Source organism: Muntiacus reevesi, chromosome 5, assembly GCF_963930625.1.
Source record: "Muntiacus reevesi chromosome 5, mMunRee1.1, whole genome shotgun sequence".
Classification (NCBI taxonomy): Eukaryota; Metazoa; Chordata; class Mammalia; order Artiodactyla; family Cervidae; genus Muntiacus; species Muntiacus reevesi.
Window position 1 is genome coordinate 48,970,357 of NC_089253.1, and position 15,024 is coordinate 48,985,380.

The following is a 15,024-nucleotide window of genomic DNA, read 5'->3' on the forward strand; positions in this document are numbered from 1 at the left end:
GGAGAGTTTCCTGGTGGCTCAGACAGTAAAACGTCTGCCTGCAATGCGAGAGACCCTATTTTCAATCCCTGGGTTGGGAAGATAGCCTGGAGAAGGGAATGGCAACCCACTCCAGTACCCTTGCCTAGAAAATTCCATTCATGGAGGAGCCTGGTAGGCTACAGTCCATGGGGGTCGCAAAGAGTCAGACATGACTGAGCAACTTCACTTTCACTTTCAGGACACAATTAAGCACTAACATTTACATTATAGAGGAAGCAGAAGGAGAAGATGAGGAGGAGGAGAGAGGGGAGAGAGGAGGAAAAGGAAAAAGGATATACACAGAGAGAGAGGAAAAGAATGTATTTGAAGATATAATAGGCAAAAACTTCCCTAACCTGCGAAAGGAAACAGGCATCCAGGTCCAGGAAGTATAGATAGTCCCAAACAGGATCAATCTAAGTAAGATTACACCAAACACATTCTAGTTAAAACAGCAAAAAATAAAAATGAATATTAAAAGGTCCTGGATTAAATTTACATCAAAATCAATACTACAATGAGAATCTGGAGAAAAATAATATAGATTGAAAGAAAATTTGAAATCTGGGATACATAAACTTTAAATTCAAAAATTCCTAAATCTTCAAATAACAATGTGACAACAGGCACTTAGCATGTAGAATCTTTTTTTTTTTTAACCCTATATAGAATAGAATCACTAGTCCCTATTTTATTTATTCTTCATTTCATTACAGGACTATTGTGAAGCAAAAACAACACATGTGAAAACACGTGAGAGAAAAAGCATTATTAAACAAATATATTGTACACCCTGCAAACCACATATACACAAATGTACAAAAGGACAGTCATGATATTTCTGATGAATTGTAGCATTTCAACATCAACTCACCTTATATATTTTTATATTTTTTTATTCACTAAATCTCATTCTAAAACTGTTTGATATATCCTGCAAGATGTTCCAAGAAAAAGAAAAGGACCCCTGTCCAAAAGTTCAAGACATAAGAAACCCTGTTCCTTCTGAGATATATATCAAGCATACGAGCTAAAGTCTCTGAGAAGCCCTATAGCCTAAAAAGTGTTTCAATTTTGATTCTCTGAGTATCCACATTTCCTTGACTTTGCAACATACTTTTTGGATGTGCCATCCAGTAACATCTCATCTGACATCGAACTGCTAGGTCCCACAGGACAGTTTACGAAACACTGACCTACATTATTTCTACCACTCTCACTTATGACTTTCTCTCTCTGTATGAATGTATTATGGTATTAACAAATGTACCTGATTCAGTACATGCAAACTTTGCTATTTTTCCTGCAGAACTGAGACAGGAGGTAGATAGGTGCCCCAGGGTAAAGCGATTAGAGATTCATTCCTACGAACTGAAACTCCAAGACAAGCATACCAGGACAATTAAGGGAGGAGGTTGGAACTTGCTCAGACCATGTATTACTTGTTCCTGAAGTCAGGGGACCTCCCCAACCACACATCTGCAGAAAAGGCATCTTGGAGGCGAAAGGGAAGTTATGTCAAGGGACATTCTACCCAGATGCCTTTTCAGTAAAATCCATCTTGGGTAAGAGATGAATGTGCATACATGGGAGGATCCTGAGATATACCAAATATGGACTGTGAACCAGGCAACTCAAAATGACTGGCTAAAAGAAATCCAGAAGAAACACCCCATAAAAGTAATTCAAACTGCCTCGAGGGTGCGACTCAGGGACTCTCCCTGAGTTCCCGATGTGTCTATCCACAAGTACTATGCTCTTTTCCTCCTAATGAAAACTCGACTTGCTTTGCTACTTTCCGGCTTTGGGGGAATTCTTTCCCACAGAGCCGTAGGGCAAGGGGTCTTGTCACTGAGCACTGGTCTAGTGGCTAGGATCTAGTGCTTTTACCACCGCCACACAACCCAGTCTCCGGCTGGGAACTGAAGCCCTCCTCCCAGCCATTGCAGGCCGAGGCCACCGGAGATTAGAACTACACTGTCCAAAAGGGTAGCCCGGAGTCCCTGGAAATGTGCCAGTTCCAAATAGAGATCTGCTTTAAGTATGAAACGCATAGGGCTTCGCAGGTGGCACTAGTGGTAAAGAACCTGCCTGCCAATGAAGGTTAGACATTAAGACAGCCCGGTTCAATCCCTAGGTTAGGAAGAGCCCCTGGAGAAGAGAATGGCAATCTCCACTCCAGTGTTCTTTCCTGGAGAATCCCATGCACAGGAGCCTGGCAGGCTACAGTTCATAGAGTCACACAGAGTCCGACATGACTGAAGCAACTTAGCATGAACCATATAGCCAACATATAGTCAGTTGTGTCTGACTCTTTGCGACCCCATGGACAGCAGCATGCCAAGCTTCTCTGTTCTTCACTAACTCCTGGAGTTTGCACAAACTCATGTCCACTGAGTCGGTGATGCCATCCAACCAACTCATTCTGTCGCCCCCTTGTCCTCCTGCCTTCAGTCTTTCCCAGCATCAGGGTCTTTTCCAGTGAGTTAGCTCGTCACATCAGGTGGCCAAAGTACTGGAGCTTCAGCTTCAGCATCATCAGAATATTTAAGGTTGATTTTCTTTAGGATTGACTGGTTTGATCTCCTTGCTGTTAAGGGACTCTCAAGAGTCTTCCGATTAATCTACCTGGTTCTTTTTATTAGAAAACTTAAGGTAACATGGTTTATATTTTTGGGTCATTATACTTTTATTACTATTGGACATCATGGCTATAAAATGTTTTTAGAAGTTGTCAAATTCCAACAAAATATAAAGAAGAAAATGATCACTTTTAGTTTCATCATGTATGGGCTTTCACTTTGAATCTTTCAGTGAATTTTCTGAGGATTATTTCTCTATGCATTTTTATCACATCTTATCAGAAATAGGATCATGGTAAGTACACACACATAGACAGGTAGGTAGGTAGGCAGACAGATATATGCATACACACATGGGTTGATTCTTAGATAATAGATGGAGTTCTACTAAAACCATCCTTCTGTACTTTATTCTGAGGGCTGTTCAAGATGTCAGACTACACACTCTACTTTTTCCTCTCCCTTTTGTTGAGCATAAAGTCTTGAGTACAATTAACTTCAGGACACAAAATCATCTAGGAGACATGCACTGTGAAATAACCATCAAGCCCAAGGATTTCACCAGGATACCTCTGAAACGAGTCTGGTTTTAGAGGCTCCTGGTGACCTTGGAAGAGAGGAAGACCATCTAGGCTCAAACATAAACAGGATAAGCCAGGAAGAATTCTTCTGCTGATCTGCCTTTTGTCTTAAAAACAAAAAACACAAAACCACATATAAATCGAATCCCAGCTTGCCGCTGCCATTTATTTAACGAAGTTTTAGAAAAGCAGAAACTTCACTACAGTTGGTGATTTATTGCCAGGGGAGTTCAAGGAAACTCCCTTATGTGAGCTATTCATTTTCTTGTTCTGAGCATCCCAAATCATCTCAGCAGAAGGGGATGCATGTCCCTGACCTTGGCTGCTTTCTCGAGTTTGGGTTTGGGTTTTCATTTGTTAAATAGGTCACAGAGCATTGTTTATTCTGGCCCACAGCTCAGGAACACAGTGGGGTTCCCTTTCCTGGCCTGCCTCTCCCTTCCTTCTTCTCCAACCCCCAGCCTCTGGGACTTGCAGACGCGCTCAGGGAGTTCAAACCTGGCCTGAGTCCACAGCAACAGCCAGTCTCAACTGAATGAGATCCTCTATGCCTCTACTCAGTCTAGCAGGCAGGCAAATGAATGGAAGATAATCACGTTCGAAGGTTGCCATTGCAAAGATCAGATAACTACCTTGTTGACTGGATTTTTTTACCTTCTAAACTGTCTGTTTTAAGCACAAATAGCTTTTTCCTTTCCAGCATTATTTTTATAGCCTCTTTCTTCCCCCAACTTTTTCAATTGCTCAATCTCTGTCACACATTGCAGGGATAGTAATGGTATCAAAATAATCCCACTTTGTTTACATAAGGTTTTTAATCAAAAGAGCACCAACTATTTTGTGGATGATTGAGTATTTTACTCCAGCTGTGAGGCAAGGGAAAAATAAGAGAGGAAGGTTAACATATAACCAGAGAAAAACCTCATGTGTCTATATCTTCTCTACTCAACTTGCTTTTGTTTTGAATAAAACAATGTCAGTCTTCCTATCTTTTTATACAATGGAATCCCCCTTTCCTGCTTTCTCTCATTTTTATAATTCCATTTATCTCCTCTTAGTGTATCAATTATACTTTAAAAAAAATTTTAGTAGTTGCTCTAGAGTTTACAATACACATTTTAAACTAATCTAAACCCACCTTTAAATGATACTATAATACTTCAAGTGTTGTGCAAGTGGTTTATAACAGACTATCTTCAATTTCTTTTAATCATTCAATACATAGTTGCTGTTAATTTGAACAGTTCTTTTACATCAATTAATAATAAGAAATAGATTTTGTTTCCATTTAATTCTCTGATGCTCTGCTTTATGGAGATTCTGAATTTGTGATCTGTATCATTTCCTTCTCTCTGAAGATTTTTCTTTTTCTTTTTTTTTTTGCAGGGCAAGTCTGCTGGTGATGAATCTCCACAAAGTATGTGTTTGAGAAAGTCTTTATTTCTCTCTTATTTTTCCAGGGTAGCTTCTCTGGACATCGAATTAAAGGTTATTATGTTTTCCTTTTAATACTTTTTAAATATTTCACTCCATCTGTTCTTGCTTACAAAGTTTCTGATGAGAAGTCTCCTGTAATTTTCTCCTCTTCCCTACTGAATGGGAGCAGATCCCACCCAATATAAGCCACTTTGCCATAATGATTATTCAGAGCTGAAGGTAACAAACACAAAGGAACATGAGAAAAGGTCTCTCTGCCCTCCCCATTCAGTCTAAAAGCAGGAGGTAACTTTGTAAAGGTGGTCTCCCTCCCTTCTCTACTAGAACAGAAGTTAATCACAAAAGACAACACTAGACCCAGAGACTGCACCAGAGGAATCTACATGACAAATTTTAAAAACTAGCCTTCATCTTTCTTTAGCTTCCCCCTGGGTCTACCTTTCCACAAAATGCCACCCTAGTAATTCAAAGTCCGTTTCCTTTGTCTTGTCACTTCTCTAGAACCCATTGTTCCTCTGTTAAGATGCTATATAAGCCTAAGTTCTAACCATCTCTTTGAGTTACTCATTACTGAGCACCCATGGGTACATGTTCAGTGCACATGTTGATAAAGTCATTTTTTCTCTTCTCAACCTGTTTGTTGTCAGTCTAATTTATAGGGACCCAACCAGTAAGCCTAACATGGGTAGACAGAAAATAACTTTTCCTCCTCTGTACTTTTCGATAAAGCAGGACTGATGCCCTCTCTGGCTTCTTGAGCTGTCTCTTTGTCTCTCATTGTCAGCAGTCTGAACATGCTATGACTAGGTATGTGGACTCTTCTTCTTTCTCTTTCTGGTACTTACCCTTTGTGCTGTCTGGACTTTCTGCATCTGCATTTTGATGTCTGTTACTAATTTTGGAAACATATCACCCATTCTTACTTCCAATATTTCTTCTGCCCTCCCTTCTTTCTTTCCTTCTTCTGGCATTCCAATTATAGTGATGATAGTATCTTAGGTTGAAATTTTTCTATTGGCATATCGTCAAACTCACGGATTCTTTCCTTGGCTATGTCATCTAATGATGCGTTTACCAAAGGAACTCTTCATTTCTGCTATTTTGTTTTTTCTAGTATTTTCTTATATTCTTTCCTAAAGTTTCTTTCTCTCTTTTATCACTCATTTCTTCTTGAATATAGCCTACTTTGCCATTAGAACTCTTATCACATTAATCTTAGTTCAATTCCCTGTGTGATAATCCGACACGAGTCACATCAGAGTTTCTTCTGATGTCTGTCTCCTATATGTGTTTCTCTCTTTCTTCTTGGCATGACTTGTAGCTCTTCATTAAAAGTCAGACATGCGGCATCAGGCAATAGGATCCGAGGCACGTGGGCCATCAGTGTGAGGATTTATCCTAATCTGCTGAGAGCTGGGGCTGTGTTTAATGCCTGCTATAGCTGCAGGTGCCAGAGTCTCCAACACGACTGTCCTTGGTTTTGTCTCCCTGCTACAGCCCCTGGGTTTCCCTGAATATTTTCCCTCAGAGTCTGTCTTGTGACTCTTTCAACTGTAATCCACTGTTATCATATAACACTACAACTTATCAGTGTGGTGCTAAGTTGTGACAGACAGGGGTTTTCTATAATCTTATAGAGAGCTTATAGAAAGTCTTTCACTGGGCCTGGGTCTCTGGCCTGTGATATTCACAAGTATATTTCCAGGGGTATATGTTTTGTTTCTTTTTGTTTAAACCCTCCCTCCCCTACCCTCTTCTCTGACTTCAGTGTTTCTCTGTCCTTAAATCTCTAGACCCTGTTAACTGTGAGCCCCTGTCCTTAGGTAAACAGAAAGCTAGAGGAAAACGAGCCTGAAAGGAAAACCCTTATTCCCACTGTGAACAGCTACCAGCTGTGTACAAAGAATGGGTCTCAGCTCTGAAGAACTCTCTGGAAGTGTATCATAATGGTTTTTTTCCCCTCTATTGCCAGAGGCTTGAGGGAGTGGCAATCTTCCTCTGATCTTCACTCACTAGGACACCCTGGTAGGATTCCTGGAGGTAAAGGCCACAGAAGTATTGGGGGGCCCCTAAGACTGCAGCTACCCAGTCCCATGCTGTCCATACGCAGACTCGAGCAATTTTTTTTTTCAAAGCTACACTTTAAGTTTTCCACCCAGTGATGGCTGCAGCTACTCCTGCTCTAGGTAAGCAGATCTTTGTTGGATCTGCTATTTCCCCAGACTCTGAGTTGGCACTTTACTCAGCAACCTCAGTTCGCTGACACATCGGAGAGAAGTCACTGATTTTCAGTTTGAACAGCATTATCTTGTAAGGACACAGTGACAACTTCCAAGATTTTTGCATATCATAACTGAAACTGAGAGTATCTCCATAATTGAATTTTCACATCTTATTTGTAGTAAGTCTATCCGAAGGAGGATACTTCATAGTGTTTGATCACAGATGAGTTTGGGCATTGCTGTCATTCAGTAATGTTAATCATCTGTCAGGTTCTCTTCTACACTATATATTCATTATTCTCTGTGAAGCAAATATTTATTGTGTGCCTGTGGGAATAAGATATACCAAGGTCCTCTTTCCTTGCTATATTCACAAAATCCTCTGAAACTAAATTTCCAAGTCAGGCCATACTAAGGCCTGGCATATTAAGTTTTACTATTAATATATTTTTAAAGCAAGTATACGACAGTCTTAACTCAGTCTTAACTCAGTAGTTGTCCGTTGATTAATAAGTCAAAGAAGACACTAGAGAAGCACGGTATTGTGAATATCCATTTCCACTGAATAGATAACGGATTTCCATGAAACTCTGGTGAGAGGCTTATCATTATCAGAGTTTGGAGCGGCAGAGACAATCCTATTAAACTTTGGGTTAACACTGGAAACATTAATTCAGTTGAATCAAAATAGTACTTTTGCCTATTGAGGTGGTCAATTTCCATCTTAAGGAAGGTGAATATTATAGATTAAATCAAGAAAAATTCCTCTGTCCAGGACATAATAACTGGCTTCAAGAAAGAGGAAACTGAAGGTATTCCCTCTTTATACCTAAACGGTGAATTCATCATGATGTCAAATAAAGTATCTGTTATGAATCTGCTATGATCTGGTGCTTTACTGTATTTAGAGATCAAGTCATTCTTCATTCTTGGTAAGTAAAGAAATGCAAGTTTTAGTATTGTAAATAGTAGCTTTATATATCTTTATATATGTGTGTGTGTATGTATATACAAACATCTATTCAAAAAAACATAAATTTCATCATCTCTTATGAGTAATAAATTGTATTTACTTTTTGGAAAGAGCTTACAGGGAAGTAAAGTCTCCATTTACTCGTTATAAAAGACGATGAAAACCAATTCTCAACTAAGGGCAAACAGGTTTTGCTATGAAGGTTTGCTTGCCCCAGAGTTTAGAATGGTAGGCCAGGAACTCAAGGGGTTTTTCTTTCCCCTCTAAGCTACCTTCATTGATATTACTCTAAAAAAATTTGGAGGGAGTCATTTTTGCAATAGTTTTATCTCAGTAACCCTTTAAAAATGCTTGAGGGTATGGGGAACAAAACTGTCAAAATGTTGAAGTGACTCTTGTTGATTTAAGTGTAATTGATCAGGAGCAATAAAAGAAAGAGCTGGTACAAAAGACAAAAGGCCTGAGGCTATTTCAGGTATTGTTTCTGGCTTATTGTACAAAACAGAGAAAGTCTCACACACTCAGCCAGTCATGGTTCCCCACTGTTCTCTCCTTTTAGTAAAAACAAAAGATAGCTAGTTTCCTGATGGCAGGTTTCCAGTCTTAATTGGGTACACTCTGATATTTTAACGGTCTCTAGAGCAGAGTGGACAGAGGAGCCTGGTGGGCTGCTGTCCATAGGGTCGCACAGAGTCGGACACGACTGAAATGACTAGGCACGCATGCATGCACTGGAGAAGGAAACGGCAGCCCACTCCAGTGTTCTTGCCTGGAGAATCCCAGGGACGGGGGAGCCTGGTGGGCTGCCGTCTGTGGGGTCGCACAGAGTCGGACACGACTGAAGGGACTCGGCAGCAGCAGAGCAGAGAAGAAGTGCGTGGCGTCTCTCACCGCCAGGCACCAGGTTCTCTGTAAGTTAGTCTTTCATGGCCAAGAACTATGATGATTATTTCAATCTACATTTGTGCATGTGTGCTTAGTAGCTCAGTCATGACTCTTTGGGACCCCCATGGAGTATAGCCCACCAGGTTCCTCTGTCCATGGGATTCTCCAGGCAAGAATACTGGAGTGGGTTGCCATTCCCTTCTCCAGGGGATTTTTCCAACCCAGGAGTTAAACCTGGATCTCCTGCATTGCAGGTGGATTCTAAGCCAGCAGGGAAGCCCCAATTTACATTTAGCATTTTAAAATTGAAAGGATTCCATGAACAACAAAACAGCAAGTGAGTTCCTGAAGTGTTTTAGTATGGATAAAATCATAAACTATAAAAATACAAATCATTAGTAAAGCTTTTTTCTTCCTGGAGAATTGTATTCAGAAATTAATGCAAAACATCTAAGGTATGCATGTGCACTTTTTCACCCGTCATGTTTGTGTATGTGTGTCTGTGCATTCCACTGCTAAAGGAGACATGCAAAATAATATCAGATTTGCTACTATCTATAGTACTGGTTTCTTCCAAGAATCGTGTGCTTGCAGGGTTAATTCAGGAAGGTGATTGTTATGCCCGATGTCCGAATCCCCGAGCGGGAAGAGAGAAGGCTTCCAAGACAATGCAACTCGCAAAAAAGGGAAGTTTATTGCTGACTCGAGTCAGGGCTTACTGCCGCATCCAACGCAGTGGTGCAGGGTCAGAAAGGGCTGAGCCCAAGCTGTTCCCCAAATTTATAGGGTGTGCATAAGCAGTTGCTAGCTGGCTTCAGCAGATTGGTTACATGTTTGCAAAGTAATCTTATTGACCCAAACCTTCCCGGGCTTTTTTCAAACTTGGGCGTTCGCGGGCTTTTCAGCTTTCCCCTGATAGGTTCCCTTTTTCTTGCTAGGCGCATGTTGATTGGCTGGCTCCAGGTGGCCTGATAATCATGTTACCCTGGAAAACCAGGCCTACTCCTAATCTAGGCTGCCTGTCATGGCGCAGCCTCACAGTGATTGCCCAAAAACCACATCACAGTCATATCTCATCACCTTGAGCTGAAATAATTTATAATTTAATCTTACATGCAAGCGTATTAAATTAGTATTACTCATCACAACTCGCTTATTAATAAAACAAGCTGAATTAGCCACTGGAGAATCATATTTGGAAATTCAATGACAATTTTGCATTTTTAATAAAGGCTCAGAAATATTATTGCAAAGCAGGTGGTATAGAGAACTGTGGTCAAATATGACATGCATTAATAACTGAAGTGTGGAATGTGACAGAGGTGAAAATTGACATTGATTTCTTTTCTCTAATATTTGGAGGAGTTCTAAAAGGTAAATAAAATGAGATAACAAGATATATCAAGTCTCACTGATTTCCTTGATCACCTCCTCCCCACATATCACTCCTTCGCCTACCATGTTTTGAATAATTCAATGCCCATAGTCTTTCCAGTTCAATGCATTATAAAACACACTCAAGCTGAGTTTCAATCATATTAGACTGAAAGCTGAATTTTTTATGAAGGATTATTTAAAACAAAATGCATCGTGAGCCCAACAGCCTTTGAAACCAAACAATCCTGGGAGTTCAGTAAGGAAATGTCAACACTGTGCAGAATTTTTTGATTCAGAAAATTAAAGGAATCCTATATGATGTATATTAACCATATCAATATTAACAACCTTCTGCTAGATTTCAGCACCGATCTGAGAGCTGAGTAGTATCAGTCTTGTGTTTTAACTAGTCGTGAAGGCACTAAGAGAGTTGTTCTTGTGTTGAACTTGACTTACCTCTGGGAATGCTCTCTCTTCCATCCATTTAGAAAAGCGTTATTCAGGTGCATTTTTCAGCCCTCATTCTTCTCATTTGCATCCCTTGGGAAAAAGAAAGGTGTTCCATATAGAGGTTAACACTGCAGATGCTGTTTGGCAACAGTGTTTTTCAGCTTCCCATCTTTAAAAAATTATATTGCTGACCACCCATTTGACTGAAAAGTGATTCATTTTACTGACAGACACCTGGACTGACATGTGGGAGGTGGGATGAAATGAGAGATTGGTATTGACATATATACACTATTGATACTATATATAAAATAGATAACTAATGAGAAATTTTGGTGGAGCTTCCTAGGCAGCTGAGAGGTAAAAGAATCTGCCTGCCAATGCAGGAGACACAGGAGACGGGGGTTCGATCCCTGAGTTAGGAAGATCTCCTGGAGAAAGAAATGGCAATCTGTTCCAGTATTCTTGTTGGAATAATCCCATGGACGGAGGAGCCTGGAGGGCTACAGTCCATGGGGTTGCAGAGAGCCAGACAAAACTGAGCAACTGAGCACATGCACACATAAGAAGCGACTATACAGCACAGGGAACTCTATTCAATATTCTATGTTGACTGAAATGGGATGGAAATCCTAAAAGATGTATGTATACATGTATGCTACATGCATACCTAGAGCTGATTCACCCTGCTTTATGGTAGAAACACAACCCTGTAAAGTAACTATACTCCAAAAATTTGTTTCCAAAAAAGAGAAACCAACACAAACAGGCCATTTCAAACTTCCTTTTTAATTTTCAGTCATAGCTCTATGTTGCAACCCTACTTGTTTAAAAGCTAGATCATGAAGGTTCCTTCCTATGACCTTCAAAATAATCAAAAGAGTCTCCAAGAGGCTATAAAAAGCAAGCAAGCAGAATATTACTAATTATCGGTCTTTCTTTTGAGTTATATGGTATCTTCTAAATTCAAGTAAGAGAAACTCAAATGGACAGTGTCACAGTAGCCAAGCATACCAGCACTGTTATCTCACCATTCATTAATTTTCTCTGCCAAGTCACCCTGACCCTTAGACTACTGAGAATGTCTTTTTAATTAATTTTTAAGGTTCTCCTCTTTTTTAATTGAAAAATGGTCACAATTTTACAAGTAAAATTAAAGAAAATACATGAAAGTAGGAGACCATCTGAGATATTCTCATTAGGCATTAAATACAATTAATTTAAAAACATACACAGACAAAAACACACAAATACATATATACATGCACTGGGATAAACCTCCATCCTCCCGGTCAGTTGAACATAGGTCCAGTTTTAGAAACAGGGAATCCATTTCACAATGTAATTAGGGAAATTGTCTGGACCATCCCCTTTGAATATAATTCCATGTAGCCACTTTTTAAAGTTCTCCGGATCTTGGTCCCTTCTAGCAATCTACTCCAATACTGTGTATGTGCTCATGTTCAGTCGTGTCCAACTCTTTGCAACCCCATGGACTGTGGCCCACCAGGCTCCTCTGTCCATGGAATCTTCCAGGCAAGAATACTGGAGTGGGTTGCCATCTCCTTCTCCAACACTGTATAGTCCATCTAATTAGCTTCCTTCTAAAGCCAGATGAGAAAGAAAAAGTGAGGTCAAGAACTAAGGTAACTGACCAAGAAGGTGGAGGAAAAGGAACAAAAACAAATTCTCAAATTTCATTTTCCCCCATATTCTCTGTACTTTGCAAGAGAAAAATATTTGGGTCTGAGTTCCTTTCATTCTTGGGCTTCCCTGGTGGCTCAGATTCTTAACATTGTTGGTTCAAAGTGTGAGAAATAAAAAGGTAAAAAAGAAAACATGCAGAAGTGGTATGGACCTAGCAGAAGCACAAGATATTAAAAAAAGGTGGCAAGAATAAACAGAACTATACAAAAAAGATCTTAATGACGCAGACAACCATGATGGTGTGATCACTCACCTAGAGCCAGACATCTTGGAGTTTGGAGTCAAATGGGCCTTAGGAAATATCACTAAGAGCAAAACCAGTGGAGGTGATGGAATTCCAGTTGAGCTATTTCAAATCCTAAAAGATGATGCTGTGAAAGTGTTGCACTCAATATGTCAGCAAATCTAGAAAACTCAGCAGTGGCCACGGGACTGGAAAAGATCAGTTTTCATTCCAATCCCAAAGAAAGGCAATGCCAAAGAATGTTCACACTACCGCACAATTGCACTCATCTCACACGCTAGCAAAGTAATGCTCAAAATTCTCCAAACCAGGCTTCAACAGTACACCAACCATGAACTTCCAGATGTTCAAGCTGGTTTTTAAAAAGGCAGAGGAATCAAAGATCAAATGGCCAACATCCACTGGATCATCAAAAAAGCGAGTTTCAGAAAAGCATCTACTTCTGCTTTATTGACTATTCCAAAGCCTTTGACCGTGTGGACCACAACAAACTGTGGAAAATTCTGAAAGAGATGGGAAAACCAGACCATCTGACCTGCCTCCTGAGAAATCTGTATGCAGGTCAGGAAGCAACAGTTAGAACCAGACATGAAAAAACACACTGGTTCCAAATCGGGAAAGGAGTACGTCAAGGCTGTATATTGTCACCTTGCTTATTTAATTTATATGTAGAGTACATCATGAGAATTGTCAGGCTGGATGAAGCACAACCTAAAATCAAGATTTACAGGAGAAATATCAATAACCTCTGATATGCAGGTGACATCACCCTTATGACCGAAGCAAAGAAAAACTGAAGACCCCCTTGATGAAAGTGAAATTAGAGGCTGATTCATGTCAATGTATGGCAAAAACCACTACAATATTGTAAAGTAATTAGCCTCCAATTAAATAACTTAATTAATTAAAAAAAGAAAAGAAAGTGAAAGAGGAGAGTGAAAAAGTTGGCTTAAAACTCAATGTTCAAAAAACGAAGATCATGGCATCCGGCCGCATCACTTCATGGCAAATAGATGGGGAAACAGTGGAAAGAGTGACAGACTTTATTTTCTTGGGCTTCAAAATCACTGCAGATGGTGGCTGCATCCATGAAATTAAAAGATGCTCGCTCACTGGAAGAAAAGCTATGACCAACCTAGACAGCATATTAAGGAGCAGAGACATTACTTTGACAACAAAGATCCATCTAGTCAAAGCTATGGTTTTTCCAGTAGTCATGCAGTCATGTGAGTCACAGGAGTCATGTGAGAGTTGGACTATAAAGAAAGCTGAGCACAGAAGATTGATGCTTTTGAACTGTGGTGTTGAAGAAGACTCTTGAGTGTCCCTTGGACTACAAGGAGATCAAACCAGTCCATCCTAAAGGAAATCAGTCCTGAATATTCATTGGAACAACTGATGCTGAAGCTGAAGCTCCAATACATTGGCCACCTGATATGAAGAATTGACTCACTGAAAAAACCCTGATGCTGGGAACAATTGAAGGCAGGGGGAGAAGGGGATGACAGAGGTTGAGATGGTTGGATGCCATCACTGACTGGATGGACATGAGTTTGAATAAGCTCCAGCAGCTGGTGATGGATAGGGAAGCCTGGAGTGGTGCAGTCCATGGCATTGGAAAGAGTTGGACACTACTGAGTGACTAAACAGAATTGAACTCAAAAAAGAAATATGGAGTCTAGAATTCCATCAACTCTCTTGAATGCAGTATCACAATTTTAAAGCATTCCAAAATGAAAGGATAAACTTTTAAAAGTATACTCTGGGGTGGTGATGGTATAAATTGGGAGACTGTGATTGACATATGTACTGTGTATGTATAAAGGAGATAACCAGGGAAAACATACTGGACAGCACAGGTAGCTCTAAGAGGGAATGTATGTATACATATAACTCATTACTATACAGCAAAAACAACACAGTGTTGTAAAGCAATTATACTCCAGTAAAAATTAATTTAAAAACTTCTGAAATCAAGAAAGCCAATCCACACTGAACTAAACTATAGAAGTTTCTGAATAAAATCATTCACAAAGTTTAGAAGAAAGAAATGAAGGCTTCCTAGATGCCCTATGTGAATTGCTGAACTTGTAGGTAGGCATGCTCCTTTCAACTGCCTGAAAAGAAAGCTGGTCATTATTCCAGGGGCCCCTTTTCTAAATCTGCAGTGAGTGCCTCAGGGACCCTACCAATTAAATTAGATGCTCTTTTGACTCAAGTTGCTTTTATGGGTATTCCAGACCATGATTTCCGTCTCTCAAGTCATTTCCATTGGAATATTCCAGGCAAAAGAAAGCCCAACTGAAAGAGGAAAATTTTCCTATTAAATACTACTTGAAAATTTGATGACTATTTTCTGTTGATGAGCTTAATTCCTGAATTGAAAATGTTGGCAATGTAAAGTGGCCATAAGACTGTTACCTAAATTTGGGCAGAAAAAATATCACTAATTTATTCTTAAACAAGTAAAAAAACAAAGGTTGGAAAAAATATATACAGCCCAATCCTCTTGATCTAAGCAAATAAACACTAAAGATATTTTTTA

General features: G+C 39.8%; 1 protein-coding gene and 1 long non-coding RNA gene across 2 annotated transcripts in view; both read right to left on the minus strand.

Annotated features, from left to right (window-relative positions):
- The window catches only part of LOC136169322 (bifunctional methylenetetrahydrofolate dehydrogenase/cyclohydrolase, mitochondrial-like), a 238,868-nt gene that overhangs the window by 103,620 nt on the left and 120,224 nt on the right, over positions 1–15,024 (minus strand). The window lies entirely within an intron of this gene.
- Positions 1–15,024, minus strand: part of LOC136169911 (uncharacterized) — a 48,881-nt gene that overhangs the window by 710 nt on the left and 33,147 nt on the right. Inside the window, exons 2-3 of the long non-coding RNA XR_010663461.1 lie at positions 10,535–10,618; positions 378–463 (exon numbers count right to left, since the gene is read on the minus strand). This is a non-coding gene — a long non-coding RNA (uncharacterized lncRNA). The remainder of the gene's footprint in view (positions 1–377; positions 464–10,534; positions 10,619–15,024) is intronic.